The 16667-nt window shown below is 37.8% G+C and overlaps 1 pseudogene; it reads left to right on the forward strand.

Moving 5' to 3' along the window:
- The first annotated feature begins 6111 nt into the window (after positions 1–6111).
- Positions 6112–10368, forward strand: LOC148876207 (G-type lectin S-receptor-like serine/threonine-protein kinase LECRK2; annotated as a pseudogene).
- Positions 10369–16667: the final 6299 nt, after the last annotated feature.

Raw genomic sequence — 16667 nt, forward strand, 5'->3', positions numbered from 1 at the left:
ACCCCCTTCATTGTTTTAAGATGAAAAAATTACAAGTCTTGGAAAGTTATGTGATGAATAGGATTTTAAGCCTCTTTGTTCTGAAAACACAATCCTGCCCTGTTCAGAGAGAGAGAGAGAACTGTAGACTAGCAGTACCAAGAATAAAAAAAGAAAAACTAAAACCCATTACTATAAAACATAAACCTATTTTCATCTGGGTCAAACAGCTACAGCCAATTCTACATGAACCAAATTGATAATTGATTTAATGGTTGGTTAATTAATTATCAAGTATTGGGACGTTGATTGGGATGAACTAGGAGGTCATGGACAACAATATGTGTGAGCATCTAAGCATTCTATCAGATAGTTACATAGCTTTAAAGGGACAGCATACAAAATAACCATATATGAGAACAACTCAGGAACAGGTCTCAAAGAGAATATAAAATGAAACACGGAAGAAGCTATGGCCCATAATCTTAAGTCCACATGCTAGAGAAATATTTTGAGTGGAAGAAGCATTCAATCATAACCCATTGAACATTCCTTATACGGTTATACTGACTCCAAAGAGTCCCCCCCCCCCCCCCCCCAAAAAAAAAAAAATGAAATAAAATAAATATGCTGAATAAAAAGGAGGATTTTTTCACAATCTCCGTTGAAAGGGAATCGACTCTCTCGCTTATAATTTTCTTCCACAGACTCTATATCCATGTCTTTCATTTCAAGTGTATATCCTCCTCTCATGGCTGTAAGGGAAACTTAATAGGTTCTTCATCTATCAACGGCATTGACTTTCTCCTTTTATCAATCTTTTCCAAATACCCTTAAGAACTTAACCGGAAGGTTTTGCCCTTGTATAGGAAAAATCCATGCCGCCAGAAAGACATAATACTTGGACCAATCAAAACCCTCTCATGAATTTTGATAATGAAAATCTAGCTGTTTGTATAAGATTGTGTGAGAGAAGGGAAGTGTTCTCCAAAACATATATAATACGGATAGAAGACTGTTTGTATCTTCTTGTGTCTTCTTATCCTTTTCCCTCAAATAAAGAAAAAAAAAAAAAAACTGACCATGCTCAAGATTCCAAGCTAGGATGCCTATGCCGTCAACAGTTTCCTCCATGTGACACATCCGCACAGCCAATAATCATCTAGTTTATTCAATGATATGGATTAAGGGTTACTTAGATGTGTCACCTGGCTTCAGACAATCCGGAGGCTGTGACCGGACAGCTCACCCAGCACTAACAAATCCTGATAAAAAAATGTGAACATGCCATGGAAGATAAAACAAAACTTCAAATCGACTAGTAATTTAATACACTGATGAGTTAGATTACCTGGCTCTGGGAAATCGCATCTGACCATAATAGGAAATCTTTTCATCTTTGTATTAAAGAAATGCACGAGGATTCCTGCAATTCTCACGTGTCGTGCAAAATAAGTTTAGAATCCAAATCCACACCATCGGACAATTTAAGATAACATCATCTTCTATTTGATTTCTGCTGTTCAAATACGTGTGTACATACAACTCTCATCGTAATTCTCGATCCTGTTTAAATTATGTTCATTTGAAAAGCAACGTCAGGGTCCAATTAAATAGACTTATAGCAAAATTAACTTTACCTAAAAATAAGTAATTAAACTAGAAAGTGGGTAAATATGGTTCACTAATTCAAAATAATGCCTAATAATTAGGAAGTAAATCACCCACTAAGTTTGAAGCACTATTCAACACTCTCCCTTGCTACAAAACTTGTTACTCCCATCTGGAATCTTGAAGTACTCGTGCTTGGCACGCGGCAGTGACGTGGTAAGAACATCAGCTACTTGCTCATTGGTCCCACAATGCTTCATTGCTATTGTTCCTTCTGCAACCAAATTTCGAATGAAATGATAGCGGATGTCAATGTGCTTTCTTTTGCTGTGGAAAGTTGGATTTTTCGCTATAACGATTGTTGCCTTGTTGTCACAAAACACTTGAGTTACACCTTGAACTTGGCAAAAATCAACTAGCAATCTCCTTAGCCAAACTGCTTGACAAACTGATGTCGTTGTAGCGACATATTCCACTTCTGATGATGACAAAGTCACGATCTCTTGCTTCTTTGAACTCCATGAAATATCACCCGAACCAAGGGAAAAAACATAGTCGGAAGTGCTTTTTCTATCATCCAAACAACCTACCCAGTCACTGTCAGTAAAACCCAAAAGTTTGAAATCTAATACTTTTGAGTACCAAATTCCAAAATCAACAGTTCCAGCAACATAACGAAGGATCTTCTTTGCTAACTCGAGTGATGCATTGTTGGGCTATGCATAAATCTAGAAACAACGTTGACAGGGAATGCTATATTGGGCCTTGTGTGAGACAAGTAGTTCAAACCGCTAACCATACTTCTAAAATACCTCGCATTCGCCATTCCAGTGCCATCATTAGTTACGAGTGTCTCATTCACATTCATGGGAGTTGGAGCTGTTTTACAATTTAACATATTGAACATTTTCAACAAATCAATAACATACTTTTTTTGAGAAATAAAAATCCCATTTGCACTTTGGTTCACCTCCAAATCAAGAAAATAATGCAACAAACCCAAATCTGACATCTCAAATTTTTTCATCATGCAAGACTTAAATTCCTCAATAGGAGACTCACAAGACCCCATATAAATTATGTCATCAACGTAAAGACACACCACCAAAAATTCAGAGTTACCTCACTTCTTCACAAAAAGCGTTGGCTCATTTTTACTCCTTTCAAATCCATTCTCCTGAAAGTAGGAGTCGATCTTACTATACCACGCTCGCAGGGCTTGCTTTAGGCCATATAAAGCCTTCTTTAACCTGTAAATTTTGTTGTCATTGCCACTAACAAAACCTTTAGGCTGAGAAACATACACCTCTTCTTCTAGTTCTCCATTCAAAAAGGCGGATTTAACATCAAATTGGTACACAACCCAATTTAATTGTGCAGCCAAGACTAGAAAGGTTCTCACCGTTTCAAAGCGAGCAACCGGAGAAAGAGTTTTTCAAAGTCAACACCTTGTTGTTGAGAATGCCCTTACGCCACAAACCGAGCTTTGTATTTCTATATAATACCATCAGTATGATACTTTGTTCTGTACACCCACTTGAGCCCAATAACATTCTTGCCTTCTGGTAGATTGATCAACTCCCAAGTTTCATTTCTTTCAATAGCTGACATCTCTTCTTTCATTGCATCCTACCAAACTTAACCTTCTACAGCTTCATCATAACAAGTGGGGTCAGAAACATACAAAGCAAAGCTACATGAAGCATAAATATCCCTCAATGATCAGAATTTTTTTGGAGGTGTTTCACTAGAAGAACTTGAAGATGAGGACTGCAAGCTTGCTGGAGTAGATGCGCTACTATTGCTGGAGGGAGATGAATGAATGGTTGAGATGCTACTACCAACATATGGACTAGATGGTTCTAGAGGTTCTATCACAGAGGTTATACTAGCATCTTCTGTAACTTGAGGTGTTGTAGGTGTTGCGTTGTCGTTGTTCCAGGCCCAAGTTTCTTCTTCATTGAATTTAACATCCCTGCTTATAATTACTTTGCCACTCATAGGGTTATACAACCTATATGCTTTGGATTGAGGGCTATAGCCAACAAAAATGCATTTTTTTTATTTTTCATCATGTTTGTTGCGGGTTGGAGAAGTAACTAAGGCATAGGCTATACAACCAAATATTTTTAAGTGGCTTACCCACGGCATCCTACCCTTTCAAGTTTCATATGGGGTCTGGTTCATGACAGCCTTTGATTTTTCATCATGCTTCTTGCCATTTCAACCACCGTTTGATTCTTCCGCTCAGACACACCATTTTGCTCCAGTGTGTACGGTGCTGTCAACTCCCTGTGAATGCCATTTTCCTCACAAAAAATATTAAATTCATTAGAAGTAAATTCACCACCCCTATCGGAACAAAACGCCTTTATACAATGCCCACTTTGCTTCTCCACTAATGCTTTGAATTTCTTGAAAGTTTCAAAAGTTTCTGAATTGAGTTTCAAGAAATACACCCAACTCATGCGGTTGTAATCATTAGTAAATAACAAAAAATATCTGCTTCCACCAAATGATTCAATACTCATTGGACCACACACATCAGCATGTACCAATTCAAGATAATTAGAAGCCCTCCATGACTTGTCTACAAGAAATGAATTTCTACTTTGTTTCCCATAGACACAGCCTTCACAAAAATCAAGACCATCAATTTTCGGCAACCCAACAACCATATGTTTTTTAGCCAACAATTTCAGCCATTTCACATTTAAATGATACTTCTAACGAAAACATTTTATTTTGTGCCATAGGAATGCTAACTATTATATGGCCTGTTTTCTTATCTTGGACAGAACAACAACCATCATTAAACAAAATAGAGTATCCACCATCCATCAAATGCCCAACACTCAACAAATTATGAACTAAATTAGGAACATATTGCACATCATGGAGGAGTTTTTCATTACCTTGTGAGGTTTTGGTGGCAATTGTACCTTTCCCTTAAACTTGCATCTGCTTGTTTCCGAGTCGAACTTCGCTTTTTTGTGACTCGTCAAGTTCTTTAAAAAGAGACTTTGTTCCAGACATATGGTCGGAGCATCCACTATCCAAAAACCACACTCCATTGGAAGCATTATCAATAGGAGAATGAGCCATGAATAGCTTGCTCTCATCTTCAACTTTCTCTGTAAAATTGGCTTGTTTATGCTCATCTCTCTGCTTGGTCCAACAATTTACTTCTTTGTGACTCAATTTCTTGCAATATCAGCATTGGATAGTGCTTTTGTATTGGCGTTGATCACCAAATTGGCCTCTTCCTCTACTGGCACCACGACCTCGACCACAAAAACCACCTCTGCCCTATCCCTGGCCTCCTGAATTTTCTGACTTTCCCTTGTAAGAAACTCCCCCTTAATATGAAAAGCCTTCTCCCCAACCTTTTCATAGGATCTACTCAGCCTAACTTCATGGGCTAATAGAGAACTCATTAATTAATCAAAAGTATAAGTAGACAAGTCCTTAGACTCTTCAATTGCAGCAACTACATGATTGAATTTTGAGGTTAAGCTCCTCAAAACCTTGCAACAGTTCCATTACTAACACTTTCACCATATGACTTCATATGATTAACAATCCCAAACACCTTAGATAAAAATACTTGCACATATTCTTTTTCTTTCATGGCCAATGTTTCAAAATTACAATGAAGGGTCTGTAATTTTACAGTAATTACCTTGTCACCCAAAAATTCTTGCTTTAGAATCTCCCATGCTTGAGTGAAGGTGCTAGTTGCTGCAATTCTTGGAAAATTTTCTTCATCAAGGGCCTGTTGAATGAGGAACAGAACCTTTGCATCCTTTTTACGGGTTTCTCGCAACCATTGATTAGGCTCGGCCAGATTTGTGTCTTCAAATCCCTTCTCCACCAAGTCTCATAGCTCTTGAGACTTGAACATGGTCTTCATTTTGAGGCTCCATAAGTGATAATTTTTTCCCAAAAGACTGGAATTAGGGGCAGAGCTGATGAAGTGGTTCCATTGCTTGCCATGGCGGAATTTTTCTCTTCTTAGTTTTATGTTTGTCTCACTATGTTTCAGTCAATTGGGATTCTCTCACTCTTTTTCTCTTACTTTACCCTTTGCTCAGATAAAGACCCAACTTGGCTCTGATACCAAAAAAATTGTTGGGAAGTTGAAATTTTTTGTGTTGAAAACAAAGCCACTACCATTTCTATTCATTTGAAAAGCAATGCCAGGGGTCCAAATAAATAGACTTAGAGCAAAACTAACATTAGCTAAAAATAAGCAATTAAACTAGAAAGTGGATAAACATGGTCCACTAACTCAAAATAATGCCTAACAATTGGGAAGTAAATCACTCACTAAGTACCCATTAAGTTCCAAGCACTATTCAAGAAGTGATGCTTCCACTGAGTACAAGTTGCAATATACAAACAAGTATTGATACAATGTGCATGTTGGGTGCAACTCATCTGATAGACTGCCTTGCGTGGCTGGGGCGTCAAATTGAAGATGGGTCATTATAAACACAAGAGTTGGAGCCTTGATCTTCACTAGCAGGTGCTCAACAAAGATCATCTCACAACATAAGTTTGGGCTCCTCCCTCTCCCCCACCAATACCTCATCGTGGCTCTCACCTTCTGGCCGATTTGCTTTTGGATTTTACTCATACGGCAATGGCTTTGCTGTTGGAATTTGGTTTGCTGAAATCCGCCAGAAGACTGTCGTTTGGACAGCGAACAGACAAGACCCGCCGGTGCCAGGAAATACTACGTTACGCTTGACAACTGATGGTGCGCTCATCTTGCAATCCGCCCAAGGCCAAACCATCAAATCCATCACTAATAGTAACCAATCTGTCTCTTACGCTTCTCTGCTCGACTCTGGCAACTTTGTTCTCTGTAATTCAAGAGGAGAGGTTATATGGCAAAGCTTCAACTATCCGACGGACGCTCTTTTGCCTGGTCAGCGTCTGCCGGCCGGAGCAGATATTATCTCTAGCGTCTCATAAACCGATCACTCCAATGGAAGTTTTCGTCTCCTCATGCAGCTGGATGGATACCTGGTGCAGTACCCCGTAGACGCTCCATTCACGGAGCCTTACGCTTACTGGGCTTCGGGTCCTGAATCTGCCCAACAGCACGTTAGTTTGAATTTTGACAGTGATGGCCACCTCTGCTTGCTCAGCAGCACCGGTGTCAACATAAAAAATGTAACAAACGGTGGATTTGCTACCGGGAAGACGATGGTTTACCACATGACGATCGATGCCGACGGGATCTTACGGCTCTATACGACTAGTTTGGATAGAAATAGCAGTGATTGGTCAATTGTATGGAATTCAACGAACGATTACTGTGTTCCCAAAGGGCTGTGCGGCATAAATGCATATTGTATTCTCGTGGATTCAAAAGCTGATTGCCAATGTCTACGTTACGATTTCATTAACAAAAATCAACAGACTTGGGGCTGCGCGAGGAATTTTAGTGCAGAGAGTTGTGGAACCCAGAACCAAAACATCGAGTACAACATGCTTCCTTTGGACCATACCACATGGGTAGATGAACCGTATACTACATTATGGTCCATTACCACTGAAGATTGCAGAAACACCTGTTTGAAGGACCGCAGCTGTGAAGCTGTAACTTTTAATCACCAATGCAAAAAACAGATGCTTCCGTTGAGATATGGGAGAAGCAGTGTTAATGGTGATCAGTCGACCATGGTTTATGTTAAGGCAGGAAGCAGAAGCAAAATAAATGGCACCAGCACCAGAAACAAGGACATTCTAATAATAATCGGAGTGGTACCATTGGCATTCATTGTGCTAGTGTTTTCTGTTGTTTTTAGTTATAGGAACCGCGTTAGGGCGTATAAGAGGATCCTAGAACAAAGAAATATAGAATTAACCGAGGAGATCGCTTTAAGATCGTTTACATTCGCTGAGATCCAAAAAATTACACAAGGTTTCAAGGAAGAGGTGGGCAAGGAGGTTTTGGAACAGTTTTCAAAGGAACTTTACCAGATGGCGACAACCAGAAGATGGTCGCTGTCAAGAGACTGCATAACATGTTGGACGGAGAGGAGTAGTTTCGGACTGAGATGCTGGTGATTGCCAAAACCCATCATAGAAACTGAGTTCGATTGGTTGGTTACTGCTACGATGGCTCTAATATGCTTCTGGTGTACGAGTACATGAGCAATGGATCACTTGCAAATTTACTCTTTACGGAGGAAAGACAACTACATTGGCATGACAGGGTGGGAATTGCTTTAAGCAATGCTAGAGGCCTTCGATATTTGCATGATGAATGCGAGAGCCAAATCATCCGCTGCGATATAAAGCCTGAAAACAAACTCATGGACGAGTTGGACTGTCCAAAGATCGCTGATTTTGGAGTGTCGAAGCTGTTGAAGCCAGACCAAATTCATACCTTTACTGGACTTAGAGGGACAACGGGATATCTGGCGCCGGAATGGTTAGGGAACAATCCCATAACAGTTAAGGCAGATGTCTTCAGCTTTGGGGTCGTGTTGTTAGAACTAGTATGTCGTTGTCACAGAGTGGATCATAATGTTCCCGAGGATAAGATTGATCTTAAGTATTGGGTCAACGACTATTAGACAGTTTTGTATGTCCTTAGCTTTAATCTGATTTGATGTACTTTTGACATTTAGTGTAAATAAATAAAGTGCATGTTTGATTTATGTTGTATAGTATGATTCTATGTAAAACCCTAAAATTGGAGACTTAACGAGACTCGTGTTAGTTTTAAATGTTCACAGTCATTGGATAAGTTTGGGAAGATTTATCCTGCCAAGGCTGATACTGATGTGCTACCAACTGTTGGGGTGGCTTGTCTCAGCCGTCAGGGTAAGACCCAAGGCACATGCATTGTAGGATTACTTGAACCCTTTGATCGAATCGGATTTCTAGTATTACCCTACACCTTGGAGATAGATGGGCAAAACTGGAAAGTTACACCCGACCTCTAGACTCAATTATGATACTTCACTAGGTGTTGGATTTGGCTGCCTTTGATATGTCAATCAGTGAGATCCTTAGCGGGGATCAAAACCTAAGTATGATAAGTCAGTCTAAGAATTCATTTGAGTGGGTGATCATAGTGACAGGATCAGCCCCTTTGTCGGACAAAGGCAATGATCGGGAACGCACTCTCTCTGATGGAAACCAAACTGCCGACAATTGATTTCAATCGTTGAAATTTTGTTTTGCAAAATTTATATATATATGGTATATAGATAATTTCGGTTTCAAATTATTTGCAAATGGTTTTGATTCCCGGGATCCATGTGAGTAGAGAGTGCAGTACTGTTCCTTGTAGTCGAGGGAGAGGTCCTCTCTTGTCGGGCAATGCTTGATCATTATGGGTTGAGAGGTTAAGTGTAAGGCCATTTAGGATAATACCTGATGAGCTAATCTTGCACCTACCCACAGTCATTGGGTTTTTATAAGATGGCTTGGGTTAGGGACCACTTAGTGTAAGTGTTGGGCCCATAGGGTCCATATGATGGGCTCACGGATTCACTGGGCTTTCCAGTGAATTCGGCTAGGCCTTGTAATAAAGGCTGGGCCGAACCCATGTGGCTGGTGTGTAGATCAATGCTTGGGTCACACGCCATACAAAGAAGCTCAACTAGGCAGTAATTTGGAAACTTATTGAGCACTTATTACTTAATGGGCCTAGAGCCCATTTCGAACTGGGTTGATATGATCACCCACTTATGGGGTGCATCTGAGATTAGGGTTAGCAAAAGGATTACGCTTTTAACATAATCCACTCTTGGAGACCAAATTCAAATCAGATTTGAATTTGGTAATCTACTGATAAGATCAGAAGTAAGCTAACATAATCTGCAGATAAGATTAAGAAGAGTCCTGATCCAAATACTAATTTGGATAAGGGCAACTCCTGATATGATTAGGAGGCTTTCTTAATCATTAATCTAGAGGAGGAAAACCCTAATTTGAATTACCTAAATTCAAACCCTGGGAGCTTTTCAAGAGAACTCTTTGCATTCTGGAAAAAGTATCTTAGAAACCCTAGAGAAGAAATAATAGCTTGCCACTTTCTTCTCTAGCACTCTCCTCCAATAGTAGCCGCCAACCCTTTTGTCAGTTCGAGAGGATCAAGAATCCTTCTTGGTTGTTCGTCTACTGCTCATTGTTTTCCAAAGGGTCCTTGTGAAGGATTCAGTGTGAGGAACGCACCCTGCTGGTCCCGTTCCACAATTGTTGTGTCATTTTCAGCAGGAGTGGATCTTGGTGTCTTATTTGGGCGTGAACACTAACTTTGGGAGATATTGTTTCTCTGGATCATGTATAATTCCTCCATTGTCTTTTGGTTCAGATCTGATTCGATTACAGTTCAAGTAGGATCATTAAATATTGTATTCTAAATTTAGGGAATATGATTCACAGTTGGAAGAAATGTAGAAAATTTTTAAAATTCGCCCACCCATTCTACAACCTTTTTGGCGTCCATACGATAAATCCTACCATTCTTTCAACGACTGTTTCAAGGGTGATGAGTTGCAGAAACTGGTTGGTAATCAACTGGTAGATGAGGAAAGATTGAAAAGGATGGTCAGAGTGGGCCTCTTGTGCCTCCATGACGAGCCAGTACTTCGGCCACCCATGACAAAAGTGATATCGATGTTGGAAGGGACTGCTGATATACCAGATGCTCCTAGTCCCTCTGCTTCTTTTCTAAGTGATATCCATCTAAACCATGCCGGATTGGAGAGCAACCAGGACTCAAACACGGAGGAAATAAAACGAAGGTAATTAAGGATCCTGTTTGATTGTACCCTGTTTGTAATTTGATCCAGTTTTTGCAATTTCACTTTTATATCCCAAGGTCTGTTTGTAATCAACGAAATGATTAGGGAGAAGTCATCTCCCTCTAGTTTTCTCCCAAAGGGTTTGTTAGACTGAAAACCCATTAAGACATTACAAGATAGATCTTCTTGTAATACGGCTGCCCATCTTTTGGCGTCCAGAGGTTTATATATTGAGTTGTTTGGATGGCAACCTTTGTAGGTTGGAGCTGAGGAAGGGAAGGTGGATTGCTTCTGCTTTGGAGAAATATAAGTTAGGTTTAGGTATAGTGTGTTGGAGTCTTTGTTTTGTTTTGTTGTTAGTTCGTTGGTCCGATATCAATAATTATAGTTTTCTCTACAGGAAGTTAAAGTTTTTGAAAAGGATATTCCAAAATATTAGAGCTGTTGTTACTTGATGCCACGGAGGGTTTTAGTTTTAAATCTTGATGTAGCTGGCTACAATTTTTTGTTCTGATACCAAAAAAAAATTGTTGGGGAATAGAAATGTGATGGGCAAAATCAATGAAAAAACAAGTATTGAGAAGCAAACATTCGCGCGGTTGTGGGTTTTACTTCAAATATTCAGGTTACAAGATGGAAAAGGATTTATTTTTATAAAGCTATCTAAAACATTCACCTCAAGACCCATGGTAGATGAATAAAACAACAGGATTAAAAGACTAAAGAAAATTATAAATTATCCAAATTTTTAAATTTTCAAGAATTGCTTTGGACCATCCAATATATTTTAGGGATGAATCCTAACTGTATGATTGATGCTAAATTCATGGATAAGATGCGTTTTATGGGGGGCTATAATTCAAAATTCTGCAATGAGCTTTTTTTTCTTATATATATAACTTAAAAGAAAAAGGTTCTAGGGCCTATTACTGGCATTTACGAAATGAAATCTTTCTTTTATATAACCTAATGTATCTATATACATATAGATAACCTATATATATATATATATATATCTTTAACCATTGGACGACAGGTCTTTGTCTTTAACCATGTGAGGTGTAAAAACCCATCAACTAATCCCATCAACTAACCGATGGTTTTTTTGCTTTAATTTAAACAGGTCTTTAACCATTGGATTCCCAACTTTAACCATGGACGAAGGGTCCTTAACAACCATGTGAGGTGTAAAAACCCATCAACTAGTCCCATCCACCAATGGTTTTTTGCTGTAATTTTTGTGCACATATTTTGCTTTAACTTAAAATATTTAAGTTTATTAACTTAAATGCGCATAGCCCCAATTGGAACGATTCGCACTTATATTTTATATTTTTATTTCATTTATATGTATGGAATTTTTTTTTTTACTCTAACTGCGGTAGATGTGTAGTATGTTATGATTTAAGTCATTTTCTTCTCTTCCATCAATTATGTCAATATAATTTAAATCTTAAATTGTAGAAAGTTAATTATATTAATTAATTTCACTTAACTTTATCATAAGTGGTGGTTACAAAAAACTATAGCATAAGCCGTAACAAAAAAAAAATATTCAACACAAGTCATTTCAACAAAGAAGAAGATGTGATTCTATTAATTTAACAATTTTATTATTTTGTTCTTATACTTTTTTTATTATTCCCTGTATTTTTAATGTTATATTAACATCCTTAAAATATTTTTTATGATTTTTATTATTTTTTAATGTGATCAATAGAAGATGCGATTTTTTCATTTTTCTATTTTTATCTTTGTTAAAATATTTTTAATTTAATAAAAGTGGACTTAAATCAATTAATTAATTTATATTTTTTAATATTCTTTCTATTATTACAAATAGCTTGACTTTGATATCTTTTCATTATTTTCTATTTTTTATCTTTGTTAAAATATATTTAATTTAATCAAGTTTACTTGGATCAATTAACTAATTTATATTACACATGGATCAAAATGGAGAGGGGATATAAAGAGACAAAGAGAAAGAGAGAGGGGGGGTATGTGGGACACAATGAACCGATGGAGCCTGGTGTCAAGAGAGAGAAAGGTGTCATGTGGGAATTGATGGGGCTTGGTGTTAGGGGAGAGAGTAAGGGGGTTGTGTAGGACTTGATGGGGCCTGATGTTAAAGAGAGAGGGGTTGTGTGGAACCTGATGGGGCCCGGTGTTAGAGAGAGGGGTTCTGTGGAACCCAAGGTTCAATATTTTTATTTATTTTTAGTTTTTTAATATGTTTCAGAGGATCTGATTTAAGGTCCATCCACCCTCTGAACAGGTTGGGACCTCGAAACACACCCTATAGGAGTATCGGAAAGCTCCCGATGTTAGACAGTATATGTCCTTAGCTTCAATCAGCATGATGTACATTATGACATTTATTGTAAATGAATAAAGTACATATTTGATTTATGTTATTATAGTGTGTTTCTATGTAATACCTTTAAACTGGACACATATGAGACTCGTGTTAGTTTAGAATCTTTATAGCCGTTGGATAGATCTAGGGAGATTTATCCTGCCAAGGCTAACATTGGTGTACTGCCCAAGTTAATTGGGGTGGCTTGTTTCAGCTGCCAAAGTGAGACCTGAGGTACATGCAGTGTAGATTTTCTTGAAACCCTAAACCGGACCAAAATTCCAGTATTGTCCTGGACCTTGGAGATAGATGGGCAAAACTGAAATGTTACACCTGACCCCTAGACTCAATTATGATATTGCACTACGTATCAGATTGGGTTGTCATTGATATGCCAATCAATGAGATCCTTAGAGGGGTCAAAACCTAGGTATGTTGGGATAGTCCAAGAATTCATTTGGGTGAGTGATCATAGTGACAAAGATCAGCCTCTTTGTTGAACAAAGTGAATGATCGATGATACATTCTCTCTGATGAAAACCTAAACTATCAGTAATTGATTTCAATTGTTGAAATTTGTTTTGCAAAAGTGAATGATCAGCCCCTTTGTTTTGCAAACTGAAATATATATGGTTTCAAAATGTTTGCAAAAGGTTTAATTCCCGGAATCCATGTAAGTAGAGAGTTAAGCACTGTATTTTACAACCGAGGGAGATGTCCACTCTTGTTAGGCAATGTTTGATCATTATGGGCTGAGATGTTAAGTGTAAGACCATTGAGGGTTATACCTAATGAATTAATCTTGCATCTGCCCACAGTCCTTGGGCATTCATAAAATGGCTGAACCTAATGACCATTTAGTGTAAATGTTGAGCCCATTAAGAGCCCACAGTGATGGACTTAGGGGTTCACTGTATTCAGTAGTGAATTCGGCCAAGCCTTATAACAGATGCTAGGCTAAACCCATGTGACTGATGTGTAGATCAATAATAAGGTCTCACGCTATACAAAGAGAGCCAAGCTAACCAGCATTAAAGTGGAAGTGAGCCTGAAAGCTTAATGGGCATAAAAGCCCATTTCGAACTGGGTTAATTAGATTAATTAAATAGAGGCGGATCTGGGATTTGGATCAACAGATAAGATAAAGGATTCTCCTTGTCCATTTAAAAAAATCCATATCTAAATAAATATTTGAATAAAAGGAAATCCTAATTTGATTAGGAATGCTGATCTTTATCTGTAGATAAGATAAGAGATTATCCTTATCACTTAAGAGTCCAGATCCAAATAAAATATTTGGATTAGGAAATTCCTAATAGGATTAGAAATTTCTCTTTTAAGGCTATAAATAAGAGAGTAGGGCGAACCTCCAAAGACACATTCACTGAATAAGGAGAGAAGACAACACAATTAGATTGATCTTGCCTTCTGCTCTTTTTCTTCTTGGTTTTGCTGCCCCACCCTGTTTGATCTCTAGTTCTTGGATTCGATCAAGTTTGGATCTTGATATTGTTTCTTGTGAGAAGAAACAATTTAGAAGTTGTGCTCACTATCCCATTTGATTCTTACTAAAAAATCACTAGTTCTTGATGAAGAATTACCTGTTGATCCTTTCTCACCCTAAGTTGTGTTATCTTCAGTGGATGAAGGAATTGGTATTCTCTTTGGGCGCAAACACCTACGTTAGGAGGAGCATTCTTGCGTGGATTCCATATTATGTATATCCCCCTCTCATTTTGGTTTCAGATTTGGTCTGGTTTGATTACAAGAACGAACCTTGAAAATGCAATTTTCTAAATTAGGAATAAAATTCCCAAATGGGAGTAAAAAAATTTTGAAATTTCGCCTAATCTTTCTATAGGGTTCAGCCATCCATATGATGGATCTCCCATCCCTTCATTCGATATGATACATATCGGGTGATATTTTGAAACTTGGTGGAACCTAATAGTGTATGATGTTAGAGAGGGAGAAGTTGTGTGAGACCTGATGAGACCCATTGTTATGGAGAGAGAAAGAGAGATAGAGAAAGAAAAGGTTATGTGGAACCCAATGTTAGAGAGAAAGAGGCATTGTGTGGAACCTGATGGTGCTCTATATATGTCAGCGAGAAAGAGGGGTTGTGTGAAACTTAATGGGGTCTGATGTTAGAGAGAGGGTTTTGTGGGACCTGGTGAGGCCCAATGTCATTAGAGAGAGAAAGAAGGGGGTTATGTGGGACTCAATGTCATAATGGGAAAGAGAGAGAGAGAGTGAATGTGTGAGTGATTAAAATTGACAAATAAGAACTAGCGAGATACAATGACCAATTGACACTACCCAATATTTTTCAAAAGACCCACACAGGATATTGAGATAAGAGATGGGTCTTATGTGAATCATTAACTCACCTAAAAGGATAGTTTTCTCGATCTACCTCTATCCGTGTCAAATTTCTTCTTGTTTGTCTTATAGAGTAGTACACTATACAAGCCTAACAAGAATCGTTTTTGTTGAAGCTATTGAATCGATGGGCTTTAATTTCAAATAGTTGAAAGACACGATACAACTCTCCTAATAAACTACAAGAAAAATGGACTAAGCTAATGGTCACAAAACCGTTGATTTAAACCTAAAAACCGCTGGCTTAGGTCGGAAAAACTGCCGCCTTTGCTTGCCGGCCCAAGGCAGCACGAAGTTCTCTAAAGCGGTGTTTCTTTTTGGACTGCCAAATTTGCATAATTAAGGTGGCGGTAATGACCGCCGCCTTAGGTCCTATTTGACCACCACGTCAGTGATTGCAAAACATCTCAAACTTATTCCAGTGGCCGCTTTTGGTTTTATCAACAACAACGCTCGCAGACATTGACCACTGCCTCACCGAGTTTCATCCTATTTATAGCAGCCAACGAATAATGACGGACAGTAACAACCTTTTTCTTTTAAAAAAAATTATATGCATACTTAATTTCAGCATTTTTGGTACTTGATTTTTTCTAATGATTCAATATTTTAATACCTACTTAATACAAATCCTACGACAATTGATACATGAAAATATAAATAAAAAATGTCATTTAAAACATCTAGTAATTTACAAATTAATTATATTAAAAAGTTCAAAATAACTTATTCAAATACAATATCCAATTGACATATTAACAATACAAGAGCATAAAAATTTTTCAAATTCTCCAATAATATCCAATTGACATATTAACAACGATTTTCTTTCAATAGATGTTTTAAAATCATAATTTCTTTCGCTATAGATCAAACAAATACCTTGATGGCCTCTTGGATGAAAAGAACAACTATATATTAACATGATAAAAAGCCCCCCTCATGCCAAGCGATCTCCTATGCTTGATTGATATATTAATTTCTGAGAAGAAATGGATTGAGGAACATCCATCCCAAGCTTTTCCTTTTAAACTCATTTCTTCTCCTAGTTCACTGTCAGAAGCTTGTGGATGAAATTTTGGAGGTATATCTAGAAGGATTCAACACGGGTTCCTTGAAAAAGTTGTTTTTTGTGAGATATGGTTATCCTTTGGATCATCAAACTGCCAAAATCTAGTAGTCTTATTATAGAACATGTCAGGATTCAAAGATCATAATGTAAGATGATGCAAATGAAGATAATGGTGATAGAAGCAAAGCTTAACCACAAATGCCCACCGTTGCATGTCTCTCTCTCTCTCTCTCTCTCTCTCTCTCTCAAATAATCATAGGATATAAGTTGAACTTGGTAAACATAAAATGAAATTTCTTAATCTGTTGTTGTATTCTAATATAAATAGAACATACATATCAACAATATAATCCAAATATTCATTTGGCCTAGAATATTATATTCAAAATCAAACCTGAATTTGACCACCATGATGTCATAATAAAGAAGAAAAGTATTTCAATATCAACCAAAAATTTGACCCAGATGCAGCCCTATTGACACCTTCAAA

The sequence above is a fragment of the Nelumbo lutea genome, chromosome 1 (genome assembly GCF_056320005.1).
Source record: "Nelumbo lutea isolate HS-2025 chromosome 1, American lotus-T2T, whole genome shotgun sequence".
Classification (NCBI taxonomy): Eukaryota; Viridiplantae; Streptophyta; class Magnoliopsida; order Proteales; family Nelumbonaceae; genus Nelumbo; species Nelumbo lutea.